The 13,180-nt window shown below is 38.6% G+C and overlaps 1 protein-coding gene across 6 annotated transcripts in view; it reads right to left on the reverse strand.

Annotated features, from left to right (window-relative positions):
* CDK8 (cyclin dependent kinase 8) overlaps window positions 1-13,180 on the reverse strand; it is a 174,446-nt gene that overhangs the window by 121,071 nt on the left and 40,195 nt on the right. The gene's annotated exons all lie outside the window — the stretch shown is intronic.

Genomic DNA, 13,180 nt, shown 5'->3' on the forward strand with positions numbered 1-13,180 from the left:
ACTGAATTCTTCAAAACGTGCTTTAACCATAGTTACAAAGTTAGTTTGTATTCCAATGTTGATTTCTTTCTTTATATTAAACTAAAAACAAAGTATTTTGATTGATGATGTTTATAGAGACTTGGAAATGGTCTTTGGCTTGTACTTCTTAATTACATTCCTCAAAATAGACTATTCCGAAAGTTATACGTAAGCAGATTTGAATATAAAACCTGAGAGAAGGTTTCGGGAGAATCTAGGTCAACTGGCGTGGCAAAGTTTAGTAAGAAAATGTACTGCATCCCACTTTGGTGAGTAGCACCTAGAGCCTTAAAAGCTCAGGAGTGACCATCAATTGGTCCCAACCCACTTGGAGCAAAGGAGAATGAAAAACACCAAAGACACAAGGAAAATATTAGCCCAAGAGACAAAAGGGCCACATAAACCAGACACTCCATCAGCCTGAGACCAGAAGAACTAGATGGTACCCGGCTACCACCAATGGCCACCGTGACAGGGATCACAACAGACCGTCCCTGACCAAGAGGGAGAAAAGTGTGGAACAGAACTCAAATTCTAGTAAAAAGACCAGACTTGTGGTCTAACTGAGACTGGAGGAGCCCCTGAAGTCACAGCCCCCAGATGCTCTGTTAACCCATAACTAAAACCATTCCCGAAGACCACTCCTCAAATATTAGACTGAACTAAAAAACAAAATCATACTTGTGAAGAGTGCACTTAGTCCAAGCAGATGTACGAGACCAAACGGGCAGCTCCTGTCCAGAGGCAGGGTGAGAAGGCAGGAAGGGACAGGAGCTGGTTGGATAGACAGGGGAAGCCCAGGGCGGAAAGGGGGGGTGTGCTGTCACATTGTCGGGACTGCAACTAGTGTCACATGACAATATGTGTATAAAATTTTATGAGAGATTAACTTCAGCTGTAAACTTCCACCTAAAGTATAATAAAAAAAAAAATCTGAGAGAAGGGAAAAAGTAAATAAATCTAAAATGTCTGATGAAGAAGATGTTAAAGTGCTAGACACGCCATGGCATGTTAGAAAATTAACACCTGCAAAAGCTCTCCGAGATCGTTCTCCAGCCTTGGCACTCTGAGCTACCAACAGTCCACGTGAAAGTACCAAAAGAAGAACCCAGAAAGATCTGCTTCCATGCTTGAAAATTCCAAACCTTTATCCTACGCCCACTCCCATCGCCACCCCTGGTTTCCAGACCCTCACAACTTGCCAAATCTCTGTGGCTCATCATTTACCCAAACCACAATCATTTTATTTTTCTCCTTCATTCCAGTTATCTAATCAGTTACCAAATCCCTGATCTCCAATCTTATTTCTACCCCTTGTCCATACCACCCCCTTTCTGAATTAGTAGAGCAAATACCAAATAACAGTACTTACTTCCTCCTTACTTCAATCCACTCTGAACAATAAAATCAAATCACTCTTAACAAATCAACACTTTAATGACACCACTCAATGTCTCTGAACTTCAGAGACATTGAACTTAACCATCTGAAAAGTGGTGCTATTAACATATACTATGTCCTATAGCTACGACAACATATATAAGTTCCCCAAGCACAGTGCTTGATACATGTTAGATCCTCATGAATGTGTAAAGGGGAATGAATTTAAGTTCTGTACTTCTGTTCTGGTTTGTTTTCTTTTGGTATCCCAGTTACCTGCTGAACATTATCAATTTTCTATCCCACTATCACCTAGTACACTTATGTCTAAAATCCAGACACGTTTCTAACTTCACCGTGTATGTTAACGATAGTGTCAATATCACATTCAACTGGAAATGTAAGTTCAGTCAATATTTACCCATTTCTTAAGAACTGATATTCAGTCAATAAACTGGCAATTCTTCACTGACATCCATCTCTTCTTTTTTCAATATACCTTTCACCACTCTGCTTGAGGTTTTCATGTGTAGTCGGCCTCTTCTTCATTCATTTACGAAGCATCTATAATGTGCTGGGCACATTGGTGGGTCAGTAGTAGAGTTCTAGCCTTCCATGGGGGAAACCGGGGTTCAATTCTCAGCCAATGCACCTCATGTGCAGCCACCACTCATCTGTCTGTGGAGGCTTGCTCGTTGCTGTGACGCTTAACAGGTTCAGCAGCGCTCCAGACTAAGACAGACTAGGAAGAAAGGCCTAGTGATTTACCCACAAAAACCAGCCAATAAAAACTCTGAGGATCACAACTGTCTGATCTGCAAACAATCATGGGAATGGCGCAGGACTAGGCAGTTTCATTCCTTTGTGCATGGGGTCATCACGAGTCAGGGGTTTACTTGACAGCAGATAGCAACAAAATACTGTGCTTGGTACTGTGACTACTGATGAGTATACAAAGATAAAGACAACCTAGAACTTGACTTCAAAAGAATCATGATCTTGGTGAAGAGAGTGGAATAGGAAGTAACAGAAGAGTACAAATTCAAGTCCCCCAAGAAACAATTATCAATCTGACCTGGGAATTAACTGGATGGTGAGAGTGATGAGTCAAAAATAGCCAAGTAATTGGTTTTAGGCAAAAATGAGCTTGAAATGACAGCAAGACATTTAAATGGAGATGTCCAGTGGAGACGTAGAGAAATGAAGGTTAGAGATCAAGATTTAAATTGCAGGCACACAAATCAACAATACAGATAACGACAGCAGAAGCTATTAAAAGAGGGAAATTTCCAAGGAATTTACCAAATAAACACAGTGCTAAGGACCAATACAGCAGTGTGACCACATTCAGGAGAGGTAAGAAAGAAGAATCAAAAGGAGATGGACATAGAAGCACAAAAGCACAAAAGGAAGGATACAGCCTAGAAAGCAGGAAGGATACCTTCAGGGGACAGCAATAAATATGAGCTGTCACAGGACCTGGCATATTGCATAGTAGTCACTGTTGGTTACCTACCTATGCAGCATGCATTCCTCTTGATCCTTCTTTACAGAAGACTACTTTTGTTCAGGTATATCTTTTTCTAATATGCCTCAAAAAAAGACGGCCTCAGCCCACAGGTGAGCTTGACTGGTCCAAAGGTACGCTTATTTCCCTTGCCTGCGACTGGCTCAGGAACAGGCAATTCCAGCCAACGATTCATGAGATAAAAACTGTTTTCTGGGGAAGCTTTCTTAATCATAAAAGACAGCCACAGGAAAAGAAAGAATCTTAGAACACACATAGCCCAAACTATTATGCATTCATGAGAGGAGCCTGCCTCAAGATGAGGTTGATACCGAAGACAATAGGTACAGGGAGGGAAAGAACCTGGAAGCTTAATGACATCCATAAGGCACTGTACCTGAAGAACAGTAACTGGAGATTACCTTAAACCTTAACAGTTTGTAAGATATTAAAGCATCCTAGTTTGAAACAGGATTTTTCTACTGCTTTCAGCCAAATCCATCCTAATAAATAAGAACTTAATAAATAAATGTTTGCTGAAGGGAAGGGAGTGGAGGACAAGGAGAACAGAAAGTAATATTAAAGAAAAAAGAACATGTAAGGTCTTTAGCAATTTATGGCTCCAGATAATAAGAGTGAAACGAAGGCAGGATGAGAAAATCTCTGCTGAGCAGACTCATTTTTTTTTTCCCCAGTAAAATATATAGCAAATTTGCTTTTTATTCACTCAAGAATTTTTTAAGACATAGCTACCATTTGCTAAGTCTTCTTCCAGGTGTTAAAAATCAGCAATCTACAAGGCACCAGGTTTCCTGGGGCAAAAAGGAACTCAGTTGATAACAGGGACAGAAAATCAAGCTCAAGCACAAGCATGGCGAGGGCGGGGGGTGGTGGTGTCTGATGACAAATGACTGTGAGTGCACTGGGGCGGGGAGGCAAAGTGAAAATCACGCAGGACCTGCAGGTCATGTTCAAGATTTCGAGTAATCATAAAGTGCGATGAGAAGCCAAAGAAGAGACTTGGTTAAATTGACATTTTCAGAAGATCACACAAGCTGCTATATGGAGAAAGAACTGAAAACGAGGGAAGTATGACACAGGGGACAAGATAAACATCTACGGCTGTTTTCTAGGCAAGAGAGAGCAGTGGCTTGGTCTAGATTAGTAGTAGAGAAGAAGCCAAGAATTAGAGAGAAGTGGATAGATGATTTCCAAATTACCAACATAAGCAACAGGGTGTACAGTGCTGCCACTAACTGCAAAGGAGAATACTGGGAAAAAATCCAAATTTGGACATGTCCAGTTTGAGAAACTTGTGAGACACCAAAATGAATGTGAGTAGACTAGTATATAAATGGGCCATAAGTTCAGAACAGATGTCTGGCCATAAGTTCAGAACAGATGTCTGGGGTGAAGATGTAAATTTGACAGTCCTCAGTATATAAATGGCACTTGAAGCCTGCAAGAGGATGACATTACCTAGGAAGAGAGTGTAGGGAGAAAAGAAAAGAGGGCCTGGGATCCAAGGTATAAGGAACTCTTAACATCCACATTTGCAGTAGGAGACAAGAAGGAATCCCATAGGAGAACGATAAAGAAAGGCCAGACATATAAAATAAAAAACAATTATTTGAAAAAGAAACAAAAAATAGACTATCACTGGCATTACACTATAACCAAAATGATACCAATATAAAAATAATTTACATGCTGCAGAAAGTGCATAGCTAGCAAGCTAACTCAGGATTCAATGATAGCCAAAGAGATCTGTTTATTCTACAAAAGAAGCTACTGAAGAGCTGAATGATGCCTCTGATAGGCTTACATGGCTAAGGAGATAAAACTTACAGCACAGGAACCACTAAAGCTAAGAAGGAAGGAGCAAAGGATTTTAGGAAATGCCTATGCACTTCTGGTTGAGGCGCTAAAGGGCAGTACCCTAAAAATAATAGTGAATAAGAAGTATTATTGACCCTCATGTGACTGCAGTCCAGCTTCAAATATCAAAGCCTGAAAGCAGATTTATGTAGTCAGAGTGCTAGCTCCTTCAGGCACCAAACAGAAGCAAACGTAAGAGCTCATTGTTGCAGGATATCATCTCCTAGTTATCAAGTTATTTCTAAAGAACAATTTTAAGCACATGTCTAGAACATAATAAAAAATAACCAGATACATAAGAAGACAAAATAATTGGCAGAAACTACAAAGTGCAGACACAAACACATAAAGACTCCAGATAGTCTATGCAGTCTTTAACTATTATAATATTCAAGATCATATAAGATTGAGAATTTTGATGGACACTTGAAAGCTGAGAAGTAGAACACAGCAGATTTTTGAGGACGAAAAAAAAATTTTTAACCAAAAAAATACAATACTTAACACAATGGATGGGATTAAACACAGATGAAACACAGCAAAAGAGATGATTAATGAACTGGAAGACACATTAGGAGAAAATATCCTGGAGAATAGAAAGACGAAATAAAGAAAACCATGAAAGAGGATAAGAGAAGTAGATACTACAAATGAGAAGGGTCAACATATATGTAACCGAATTCCACAAAGACAGGAGAGAAGGCAAAAACAACATTTAAAGAGATAATAGCTGAGAACATTCTAAAATTGATGACCTCAAGTTACAGATTCAGGTAGCATTATGAATCACAGTAGCATAAATAAAAAAAAAAGTTACACCTAGAAACTTTTTATTGATTTGAAAACACTTTAAAAGCAGCTAGGGGTGGAAAAAAGGCAAATTTCCTGCAAAAGAACAGTTAGTTAGATTAACAGATTTCTTAACAGAAAACAATAGAAATCAGAATAATAATCTGAAAGAAGACAATTGTTAACCCAGAATGCTACATCCAATGAAATAGGCTTCGAGATTAAAAGTGCAATGACGACATTTTAAGACACCTAAAACAGTATTTGCCACCATCGGTTCCATATTAAAGAGTCTGAAAGAAAATGATCTAAAAAATAACATAATGATGCAAGAAGGAATAAAAATGGTAAACCAAAATCAAACCCATTGCCACCAAGTCAATTCCGACTCATAGTGACCCTGTAAGACAGAGTAGAAATGCCCCAATAGGGCTTCCAAGGAGCAGCTGGTGGATTCGAACTGACAACCTTTTGGTTAGCAGCCAAGCTCTTAACCACTGCACCACGAGGGTGCCTAACAATGGTAAAAGTGGTAGTAATTCTAAATGATAATATTTTGCAAGGTATAAACATACAGGATTAAAATATACAAAACACTGTCACTTTAAATCAGGACTGGGGAAGTAAACTGAGTTGAAGCATCTTAATATTCTTGTGCTGTTTGGGAAAAGGGTACATGAACAAATTACAAAAACGCATATTTCAATCTCTAGAATAACCACTAAAGAAACAGCAAAAAGAGTGTAGAACTTACAAGTTAATAAGGGGCAGAAGATGGAATAACAGAAAATTCTCAGAAAAAAGAAGCATAAACCCAGAGGGATAAATAGAAAGTATGGAAGACTTAAACGAAATATAAAGTAGGTACAATAAATGCAAATAAACTAAATTCTTGTTAAGATTTGATTTTTAAATCCAACTTAAAAAATTCAACTCTTGCTGTGTGTAAGAGACACAATTAAAACATAAGAACTCAGAAAGTAAAAGGAGGGGTAACAGTACACTAGGACAAACACTCAACCGAGAGAAATCTGGTACAGCTATATTCCAAAACCCACCAAATATTTAAGGCAAAAAGCATTACTAAAATGTGAGTTTATAAAGATAATAATTTCAACTTGATTTGACTCAATAGACATATTAAAAAACAGTACTTAATAACTGCAGAGTACACATTCTTTTCAAACACATGAACTTTTTATAAAAATTGACCACATGCTAGTCAATATGGTCTTAACAAATTTCAAGGAATTAACAAATTTCAAAGAAGTGAAATAATAAACAGTATGTTCTCCAGCCAGAGTGGAATTAAGCTAGAAATCAACAGTAAAAAGATAAATTAGGAAATACATTTTTATATTGCCCAAGCGTTAATGGGGATATCAGAATGGAAATTCAAAAATATATTAGAACTATGATGAGACCTAGTTTTCTTTAGAAACAGATTATCAAACACAACTGCAAATACATGAACAACAGAAGAAACATTAGAAAACTGGGCCCTCCCAAAAATTAAATACTTATGCTCTTCAAAAAACTTTTACCAAAAGACTAAAATGAAATCATACAGACTGGGAAAAAAATCTTCGGGAATGACATATCTGACAAGGGTCTACTCACTAAAATACATAGAAAGCTTCAACAACTCAATAACAAAAAGACAAAAAATCCCATTAAAAAATGGGCAAAGGATATGAACAGACACTGCACCAAAGAGGATGTTCAAGTGGCCAACAAACACATGAAAAGATGCTTGTGATCATTAGCCATTAAACCTGTTGCCATCAAGTGAATTCTGACTCACAGTAACCCTATAGGACAGAGTAGAAATGCCTCCCATAGGGTTTCCAAGGCTGTATGTAATCTTATGGAAACAAACTGCTACATCTTTCCCCTGCAGAACGGCTGGTGGGTTCAAACTCTCAATCTTTCGGTTGGCAGCCGAGCACTTTAACAGTGCCACCAGTGCTCCTCCAAAATCGCTGCTAACAAGTTGATTCAGACACATGAGCGGCCCTATAGGACAGAGTATAACTCCCCCATAGGGTTTCCAAGGCTGTAATTGTTATGGAAGCAGACTGTCACATCTTTCTCCCAAAAAGCATCTGGTGGGTTCGAACAGCCAACCTTTTGATTAGCAGCCCATTTGCTTAACCACTATACCAACAGGCATACCTCGTTTCATTGTGCTTTGCTTTTTTTGCGCTGCACAGATATTAGAGAGATGCAAATCAAGATAACAATGACATACCATCTTACTCATGTAAAAATGGCACTAATAATAAATAAATAAATAAAACAGAAAACGACAGACGCTGGCCAGGGTGCCTGGAGATTGGAACCCTCCTCTACTGCTTTTGGAATTGTAAACTGATTCAACCACTATGGAAAGCGGTATGGCGCATCCTCAAAAAGCTAGAAATAGAATTACCCTATGATCCAGCAATCCCACTCTTAAGGTATATATTCTAGAGATAACAGTGATACAGACAGACATATGCATACCTACGTTCACTGAACGTTATTCACAATTGCATAAAGATGGAAACAACCTAACCACCCATCAACAGATAAATGGATGAACAAATTGTGGTACATATACACAATGGAATACTATGTGGCTGCTGTTAGATGCCGTTGAGTCAGTTCCCACTCATAGCAAACCTATGTACAAATGAACCAAATGCTGCCAAGTCCAGCGCCATCCTTACAATCGTTGTTATGCTTGAACCCACTGTTACAGCCACCATGTCAATCCATCTCACTAAGGGTCTTCCTCTTTTTAGCTGACCCTCTCTACTTTACCAAGCATGATGTCCTTCTCCAGGGACTGATTCCTCCTAATAACATGTCCAAAGTCTATGAGACAAAGTCTCGCCATCCTTGCTTCTGTGGAGCATTCTGGCTGTACTTCTTCCAAGACAGATTTGTTTGTTCTTTTGGCAGTCCATGGTATATTCAACATTCTTCACCAACACCATAATTCAAAGGCATCAATTCTTCGGTCTTCCTTGATCAGTGCCCAGCTGTCGCATATATATGAGGCAACTGAAAATATCATGGCTTTGGTCAGATCCACCTTAGTCTTCAAGGCGGCATCTTTGCTTTTTAATACTTTAAAGAAGTCTCTGGCAGCAGATTTGCCCAATGCAATACGTCATTTGATTTTCTGACTGCTGCTTCCATGGGTGTTGGTTGTGGATCCAAGTCAAATGAAATCCTTGACAACTTCAATCTTTTCTCCATTTATCATGATGCTGCTCATTGGTCCAGTTGTGAAGATTTTTGTTTTCTTTATGTTGAGGCGCAATCCATACTGAAGGCTGTGGTCTTTGATCTTCATCAGTAAGTGCTTCAAGTCTTCTTCACTTTCAGCAAGCAAAGTGGTATCATCTGCATAATGCAGGTTGTTAATGAGTCTTCCTCCAATCCTGATGCCTTCTTCTTCTTAGTATAGTTCAGCATCTCAGATTATTTGCTCAGCAAACAGACTGAATAAGTATGGTGAAAGGATACAACCCTGACGCACACCCTTCCTGACTTTAAACCAGGCAGTATATCATTATAATACTATGTTGCCATAAGGAACTATGATGAGTTCTCAAAATATACTATATCATGGATGAATCTGGGGGATATCATGTCGAGTGAAATAAATCAATCACAAAAGGACAAATATTGTATGATCTTACTGGTATAAAAAGACAAGAATAGGTATACATACAAAAAGCAATGTTCTTTGGTGGTTACCAGAGATGACAGAGGGAGGGAATCATTTTCTAGATATTAGATGCTTGTTTGTTTTGCTGATAAGAAAGACAATACCAAATAAGGGTGAAGTCAGCACAACCTGACCAAGGAGAACAACGACACAAAGAAGTATACAAGAATAAGGGGCAATTCTGTAAATGATGTAACATATACAATTTTGTGACAACAGCAATAACAACTAAAAATGTGTATGTGGTTACATAGATATGTATGCATACATATGTAGAGGGAAAGCACATATGAATATATGGATGTGCAAGCGTAGGTGTATCTGTGAGCGTATGTATATATGTATGTTTATGGGTGCTGCATATTCATATATAAAAAAAGCACACAGGGTGCACATTTACACATACGTCCTAGACATAACCGAAAACCTCACAAGACTGGTGTACTGGATTTGACCAGAGTCTTCTGAGGCAACTCAGTCAATTGGCACAATACAGGCATACCTTGTTTCACTGTGCTTTGCTTTACTGCACAGACACTGTGCTTTTCACAAATTGAAGGTCTGTGGCAGCCCCGCATCAAGCAAGTCTATTGGAGCAATTTTTTTTTTAACAGTACGTGCTCACTTTGTGTCTCTGTGTCACATTTTGGTAATTCTCGCAAATATTTCAAACTTTTTCATTATTCTATCTGTTATGGTGACCTGAGATCAGTGATCTTTGACGTTACTATAATTGTTTTGGAGCGCCATAAACCACTCCCATATATGACGGTTAACTTAATGGATAAATGTTGTCTGTACTCTGACTGCTCCACCGACCAGCCGTTTCCCCACCTCTATCCTCCTGAGGCCTCCTTATTCCCTGAGACATGACAATATTGAAGTAATGCCAATCAATAACCCTACAACAGCAATAGCCTCTAAGTGTTCAAGTGAAAGGACGAGTCGCATGTCTCTCACTGGAAATCGAAAGCTAGAAATGATTAAGCTTAGAGAGAAAGGCACGCTGAAAGCCAAGACAGGCTGAAAGCCAGTCCTCTTGCACCAGTTTGCCAAGTCGTGAGTGCAAAGGAAAAGTTCTTGAAGGAAATTAAAAGTGCTACTTCAGTGAACACACAAATGATAAAGTGAAATAGCCTTATTGCTAATATGGAGAAAGTTATAGTGGCCTGGATTATCTGGGTGGACAGAAGATCAAATCAGCCACAACATTCCCTTAAGCCAAAACCTAATCCAGAGCAAGGCCCTAACTCTCTTCAATTCTATGAAGGCTTAAACAGGCGAGGAAGCTGCAGAAGCAAAGTTTGAAGCTAACAGAAGTTGGTTCATGAGGTTTAAGGAAAGAATACATAGGAATAGAACTAGAATTAGAAGTGGAGCCTGAAGACGTGACTGGATTGTTGCAATATCATGATAAAGCTTTAACAGATGAGGAGCTGTGCCTCACAGATCAGCAAAGAAAGTGGTTTCTTGAGATGGAATCTCAAGATGATGCTATGAACATTGTTGAAATGACAACAAAGGATTTATAATATTACATACACCTAGGTGATAAAGCAGCTGCAGGGTTTGAGAGAATGGACTCCGATTTGGAAAGAAATTTTACTGTGGATAAATGCTATTAAACAGCATCGCATGCTATAGAGAAAATGCATATGAAAGGAAGAGTCGATCGATGCGGCAAACTTCACTGCTGTCTTATTTTAAGACATTGCCACAGCTTCCCCAATCTTCAGCAACCACCACTCTGATTAGTCAGCTGCCATCAAAATCGAGGCAAGGCCCTCCACCAGCAAAAGATCACGACTTGCTGAAGGCTCAGATGATGGTTAGCATTCTTTTAGCAATAAAGTAGTTTTTAATTAAAGTATGCACATTGTTTTTTTAGATATAATGATATTATTGCACACTTAATAGGCTACAGTAGAGTGTAAACATAATTTTTACATGCACTGGCAAACAAAAAAATTCGTGTGACTCACTTTATTGTGATATTTACTTTGTTGCAGTGGTCTGGAACCGAACCTGCAATATCTCCAAGGTATACCAGTATAGTTCATAATGTTCTACATTCTAGTTTGACGAGCAGCGTCTCAGGTCTTAAAACTTTGCGAGTAGCCATTTAAGATACAACTATTGGTCTCAACTCGTCTGAAGCAAAAGAAAGAAACCAAAGACTGAAAGAAGAAAGTAGTCTACATGGCCTCATCCACCGTGAGACCAGAAGAACTAGATGGTGCCTGGATACCATTACTGACCATTCAGACCAGCAATATAATAGGTGGTTCTGGATAGAATGGGAAAAAAATATAGAACAAAATTCAAATTCCTAAAAAATAGCCAGACTTACTGGACTGGTAGAAACTAGAGAAATCTCTGAGATTATTGCCCTGGGATACCCTTTGTACTTGGAACTCAAGCCACTCCTGAAGGTCACCTTTCAGCCAAATGACAGACTAGTTCATGAAATAAATATTATCCATGAGTACTATGCTCCTCTAAATAATCATCCAAATGAAACCAAATAGTAAACATTTACCCTAGAACAAAAATGAGAAGGTACAGTATATACAGAAGCTAAATTAATGGAAACAGAACAACCGGAATGGAAATAATGAGGATGCTGACACATTGTGAAAAATGTAACCAATGTCACTGAATAACATGTACAGAAAGTGCTAAAAGATAACCTAATTTGCTGTGTGAAGTCCACCAAAAACACAATAAAATATTTAAAAGAAAAAAAAAACTTTTACGTAAATGATGATGAAATTACTATAAATCAAAACTTGTAGAATACAACTATAGCTATAGTTAGTAAAGAAGAAAAAAATAAAAGTATAAAGAAGGAAATTAAAAAAGTATGCGCTAAGAGCAAATAAACATGCATACACGCACAACACAGAAAAGAAATATACACATGTACATACATACACACATAAAATACAAGAGAAACATACGATAGGAGAGAACGAACAATGCTAAAGTTACTTCACTAAAAACATTAATAAAACTCATAAAACTTTTGGATTGATCAAGAAATACGCTGAGTTTAAAATACCCATAAAATACCCAAATGGAGATTTTGAATTAATAGTTAAGATATGTAGGTCTGGACCTCAAAGTTGGAACTTAGCTTGAAGACAACTCTTTGTTCTGTTCACTGCTCTTCCCTCTGCTTGAACAGTATCTCTCTCGTAAATTACAACAAAACTCTATCTTATTTCCTTGTCTCCTGTCTTAGTTATTTAGTGCTGCTATAACAGAAATACAAATGGATGGCTTTAACAAAGATAAATTCATTCTCTCACAGTCTTCTAGAAGACTGAATTCAGGGCACCAGCTCCAGGGGAAGGCTTTCTCTCTCAGTTGGCTCTGGAGGAAAGTTGTTGTCATCAATCTTCCCTTGGCCTAGGAGCTTCTCCGCATAGGAACCTCAGGTCCAAAGGATGCGCTCTGCTCCTGGCATTGCTTTCTTGGTGGTATGAGGTCCCCGTGTCTTTCTGCTTGCTTCTCTCTTTTATATCTCAAAAGAGATTGGCTTAAGACACAACCTAATCTTGTAGATTGAGTCTTATCTCATTAATATAACTGCCATTAATCCCATCTCATTAACATCACAGATGTAGGATTTACAAAAACAGGAAAATCACATCATATGACAAAATGGCGGACAATAACACAATACTAGGAATCATGGCCTACCCAAGTTGACACACATTTTTGGGGGACCCCATACCACCAAGAAACTAGAGCCAGGAGAACAGTGTGTCTTTTGGACCCGGGGTCCATGCGCTGAGAAACACCTTGACAGCGGAAGACTGATGGCAAGAAACTTCCCCCAGAGCTGACAGAGAAAGAAAGCCTTCTTCTGGAGCTGGTAC

The sequence above is a fragment of the Loxodonta africana genome, chromosome 23 (assembly GCF_030014295.1).
Source record: "Loxodonta africana isolate mLoxAfr1 chromosome 23, mLoxAfr1.hap2, whole genome shotgun sequence".
In the NCBI taxonomy this organism is placed as follows: domain Eukaryota; kingdom Metazoa; phylum Chordata; class Mammalia; order Proboscidea; family Elephantidae; genus Loxodonta; species Loxodonta africana.